Source organism: Salmo trutta, chromosome 13 (assembly GCF_901001165.1).
Source record: "Salmo trutta chromosome 13, fSalTru1.1, whole genome shotgun sequence".
NCBI lineage: Eukaryota > Metazoa > Chordata > Actinopteri > Salmoniformes > Salmonidae > Salmo > Salmo trutta.
Window position 1 is genome coordinate 60,211,957 of NC_042969.1, and position 5,736 is coordinate 60,217,692.

Genomic DNA, 5,736 nt, shown 5'->3' on the forward strand with positions numbered 1-5,736 from the left:
TATGACTTTTTAATTCGGGGAAGCACAGCATCCGCTAAGGAGCTGGAGAAGTGGGGAAGATGTTACTGAATTATAAGCATGGGCCTCACTCTCAATAGAGTACCTAACACTTAGGCAGAGACTGGCCAAATGGTGAAAGTGGCAGAATGTACCAGTTGGGAATGCATGGGCACCTTCTATGAGTAGCTAGTTCTGTGTAGATACCCCAGGGTATGCATTCTGGATTGGGTATGCTTGTAATAGGCTGCAGACGGGCATCTAGATTCTCTACCTAACAAAACCAAACCCACTCACATGCAGAGCTACTGTCTTGTGAAATTGGTTCCCCATCATCAAGCTAAAATGAGTTCGCTGAACTTCAGAAATTAATCAATTCAAAAAATAATTTGGGACTCGGACTCAGTGGGCACATGTCCCCTACTATTAGACTGTTATCCTATGCAAGCTGCTCTATTGTTGCCGGGTAGACATTGTAATTATAGTAGGGGCTGAAGGGGAGAGGTTGGTGCAGGGGGAGGTTGAGTGCTTCAGAGGAAATGTTATCTTGGGGGCTTAGATATTTTAGGGGAGAGAGGTGTGTTATGTGCCACTTCACAGTCTTGCTTGAAGAGAGAGGAGGCGGGATCTTGTTTTTTGGATACTTAAACAGGTTGTTAGGGGTAACCAGATCCTTGGGAAAATAACTTTAGGTCCCTTCGAGTCAAAGGAGGACAATAAGGTAGAGCGGGGGGTTCTCTACCTTACCTCCACTCACTCCCCCTGACCCCCTTTTCTCACCCACCTCCCCTCCACACACCTACAGTATATGCTGTCTGTCAACCTGTAATTGTCACCCACTTCCCCTCCACACCTACGGTATATGCTGTCTCTGTCAACCTGTTCTTGTCTCCCACTCACCTCATTTTATCATCCCCTTTTTTCTGACCCCGTATGTCCACTTTTCACTCTCCTTCCAAGAATACTATTGAAGGAGCAGTGGGCTACCTGACTGTTCTGGGTCCCAGACAGTGACATGCTCCTTCATGCAGTGAGTTTGGCTTCCAGACTTCCACCTGGTGCACAGTCTGTATGCTTGGAGACTGTGTTCAGTCAGCTGGACAGAGCGGCTCAGTCATGTCTTTACACATCAATAATGTAAGCAGCTGAGAAGTTGTAAAAACACATTTTATTCCCAAAGACAGACAATGAAAGAGAGTACTTGGATATCAATGTGCTGAAAATATATCCTCTTCATTTGATTTATAAAAGAATAAAGGCTATCAGCTAAATAGGCTATCCAATCACTCAACATTTTGGAGCAATCTCAGTAATTTTGCCAGTTCTATAGCAACTATGACTTCTTGCATCCCCTGTCAGTTGCAGAGTGCGCATTGCGCTGTTATGGGTTAATTATGTTTTGGGATAATTCAGTGCATAGTCCACTTGCAGTCAGTGGAGATTATGAATTTCATTCCCTGTGTGGCTAGTAGAGGGGGGATGCCTTTAGAGAATTGTAGAGGACTCTTCTTTGTATCTGTCCCATTATGGTGTCTGTGCGCATGGGCAGTGCTATTAAGGCCATCTCCATTTTGAAGTAGTCCATTTTCTTCTTCTACTATGAATTTTCAAACAAACTGGAAGGGTGCATACTGCCACCTGGAGAGTGTTGTTTGAACAGGTATGAAGCCAAGGTTGGTGATTTACTGCCACCTGCCGTTATGGAATGTTTGCTCACAAGTATAATTAATTATATGATCCTTCCTTAACCCATAGGAAGTCCCTCAGTTGATTACTTCAAAATGGGCGCTGCCCATGCTAAAACAGGCTTTTGGACACACGAGTCCTCTATCTCTATGAGGATGCCATACAAAAGTTGCACGGACACGCGCGTCAGGTGTCTCCTATCCAATAAAGCAGGACAGAGTTTTGATGACTATTCCACTGACTAAACGACTATGGATTAGTCCTATTTGTGAATAATCGTGCCTCATTCACATGAACGCCGGGTGAGTGTAAAGAGTAGTGGGTCTGGTGTGGACTGTATGACCTGCTACAGGTAGTCTATATTTGTGAACTGGTAGTGCAGTTCACACCACAGTAGTGGGACACAGGCCATTCTCTCTGAACCGGGGGAGCACGGACAGCGGCATGTTATCAGACAGGTAAGCTCACTTTCATATGATCCATATTGTTTTTTGTTGTCCTACACATTATTACAGATTATTATTGTGTCATATAGGCATGTAGACTACCTTAATGTGAGAAGGCCAATTCAATTGTTACAATGTCTCTACGGCATTAGTTTAGCCATAATTATTTGTGTAACAGGATAGGACCTGGAAAACAAGCAAATATGCTTGGATTATATTTTAGGTTTATTTATTGACATGCCACAGTGTGTGTCATTAACTATTTGGTCCATAACTGTTTATTAATGAGTAGGCTATTACTCTGGTGAAGAAGTGTGCATTGGTGTCAGTTTAGATTACCTGACAGCTGTCAACGCACACTGAGGCACTGACTCTGAGACAGAGGCTTTCCTATTATGCCCTTAGATACTTAATGTCAACTACCCTGTGTGGAAGTAGAGTAAATGTCTGTTCTCGTTCGTTATGATGGATGTCTGTTCCTTTCCACCATCTGTACGGTGGTGGACATTTTGACAGCATTGACAATAAAAAGAAAGGTGCCACGTGTGCTGTTTGAGTGGGATACTGTGTGTGTGTGTACTGTGCACGCATGAGTGTATGCAGATTTAATTTACCTTGTCTGGGGCTCGCAGGAGCTAATTTCTACAGTGCCTCCCTACCAGAGAGACCCCAGGGGCCATGGGCTGTGATTGACCCTGGACCTTCTCATTAATAAACACAGACCCACATGTAGTGTGCTTTCTAATACCATTTTCCATTGTTAGCTCCCCCAAGGATATGGTAGGTATGTAAGACATGACATGGGTAATTACATAGTAGCAGGTGCATTGAAAGCTGAAGAAGACTAGGGTTTAAAATGAGACTACGACAAAAACTTGAGGTTTTACCACTGAACTACTTTTTCCAACAAACACCCACACACATGGTAAGTTAATCTTTCACCTACTAAGTGTTTTCCCTTTTTCAATTGGTGTTTCCTCCTGGGAAAATAGGTTTATCTATCAGGTAGTGCAGGTGAAGCGACTAACTGTATATCTTTCCACATGATTGATGTTGTGTCGTCTGTCTTGTGTGTTTGTTTGTGTGATTATGCCCATTATGTGTCCCCTGCTGCCATTATCACTGCCATCCTCCTTTCTCTCTTTCTCCCTCTCTGTCTCTGTCTTCTGTCTCCTATCTTCCTATCACTCCCCCTTCCCTCTCTCTGTCTTTCTCTCTGTTAATTTCTCTGCCCCTCCCTCTCCCATCCTCACCCTGACCACTGGAGCAGTATGAGGGCGGATTTTAAATACCTGAAGGAGTACCTGGGCTGGCTGTACTACCAGTACCTGCTCATCACAGGCATAATGTGCTTGAGCCCTGGGAGCAGTCCATCTTCAACTCTGTCCTCTTCTCATCCATGGCCATGGTCATCTACACCTCCTACGTCTTTGTGCCTGTCCACGTGTGTCTGGCAGTCAAGTTCTTCTGCGGGATCTGCGAGGAACAGCCAGAGAGCACCATGGCACTCATAAACTAAGCAGTGGATGGATAGATGGATGGATGGATGGATGGATGGATGGATGGATGGATGGATGGCGGGAGGGAGGGAGGGAGATTGGGAATGAGAAGGGAGGACCCCTATCTAAGATTTTGACCTTGACCTCACTTGATTCGATGGCCGTCTTACCTCTCAGGTCTCTCTCACCGCCCTTACCCACACACAGGCACCCACGACTCTCCCGAACCACAATACTCTACTACCTACTCAGCAAAAGAAGGCTAAGTTTAGGATGTTTCCATTAAATATTCTGGGAGAATACCTCCCTTTACTCCATTACCCACGGTATTATACTGTACACCTTTGCTGTGAAACGCCTTGTTTGTTCTTTTACATTTTTCTCATTCTATAACAGTCCAGGGGCCTCATTTATAAAAATGTTCTTAGATTTATACTTGAACTTAGTCGTAAGATAATTTCCGACGGTGTGCTTACGTTCGATTCATAAAAGATACTGAGCATAAAAAACTTGCTTACGCAGGTTCTAAGAAGCCCATTTGGAACTTACGCACCTGTGATCTATAAATCTAAAATTAACTTAAAATTGACAGCACCTGAACGTGCCTTACAATCAGCGATTTCCCGTTATAGAATGCTAGCACAAATGAGGGTTTAGTCAGGAATAGCCATGGGCCAAAAGAGAAAAGCTAACTTTTTGGAAGACGAGATCACGGCGATGGTAGAGGAGATTGAAGACAGGCAACACGTATTATTTGATGGACTAAATAGTGGGTTGACAAACAAAGCCAAACAGGTAGCTTGGGAGTGTGTCGCCGCTGCAGTGAACGAGGTGGGGCAGCAAGACAGAACTTTGTCTGATGTGAAAAAGAAATGGTTTGACCTTAAACTGCAAGGGATAAAAAGAATAGCCGTACATAACCAGCAGGAAAATCACTTCCGTCAAGTCTAGACTCTGAGTGGAGATAAGATCATTTCCACGTCAACGTAAGGTTTTATAAATGACTACTTATACGTGGTTTCTGCATGAAGTCATACTTAAGATCAAAATTGATTGTTAGTTTTATAAATGAGGCCCCAGGTATCCTGTGTGAGTGCAGATCAAGTCTCTGTGTTTTGCATTTGCCTGCAGGTAATGACACTTATCACTGGCTGTTGACGGCTGTCTGATATAGAGGGAGACATTACTGATCCCAACACATTTACATGCACTTAAACCCACTGGACAGTGCTAATGATGACCATTGACCAATGGCTGGCATCTTGCACTTAAATTACTGAGTCATTAAGCAAATATTTCCCAAGACTAGTCTCCTGCTATACAATCTAATCAGAGATATTGAGTCCTGGCAAAGATTACAAGGTTGTGATATTTTCCTCCCAACCCTACATTTAACCGGTGATTATTCAATGCATACATTGATCAAACTAAACAATCATATCCTTGTGTACACAGCCCTGTCCCTATCTGCAGTGTTTTCACTGTTGCTATGTCACGAAGGTTGATGATGAGCAAGAGGAAATATTAGCTCTCTGGTTCAGGCTTTGCTTTGTCATTGACTTTGCTTGATCAACCATCATTCTTCAGAATGCATAGAGCTGAATGGAATTATATGAATCAAAAACAGTCAAATTGGCCAGAATGAAAAGCGATGTCTTAGAGTGGTCAACCCACTCTCATCTCTCTTGTGACCCCACAGTTGAACTGTAACTTCTGAGAGAAGAAAACACAAGCCTAGTACTTATCACTGCGTGACTAGAAGATCTGTTAACATGTATTTGTTTTGGTGATCACATATAAACTCAGCAAAAAAAGAAACGTCCCTTTTTCAGGACCCTGTCTTTCAAAGATTATTTGTAAAAATCCAAATAACTTCACAGATCTTCATTGTAAAGGGTTTAAACACTGTTTCCCGTGCTTGTTCAATGAACCATAAACAATTAATGAACATGCATCTGTGGAATGGTCGTTAAGACGGTAAGCAATTAAGGTCACAGTTATGAAAATGTAGGACACTAAAGAGGCCTTTCTACTGATTCTGAAAAACACCAAAAGAAAGATGCCCAAGGTCCATGCTCATCTGCGTGAATGTGCCTTAGGCATGCTGC

At 43.2% G+C, this 5,736-nt stretch overlaps 1 pseudogene; it reads left to right on the forward strand.

The window, feature by feature from the left end:
* The first annotated feature begins 3,400 nt into the window (after window positions 1-3,400).
* Window positions 3,401-3,648, forward strand: LOC115206797 (serine palmitoyltransferase small subunit B-like; annotated as a pseudogene).
* Window positions 3,649-5,736: the final 2,088 nt, after the last annotated feature.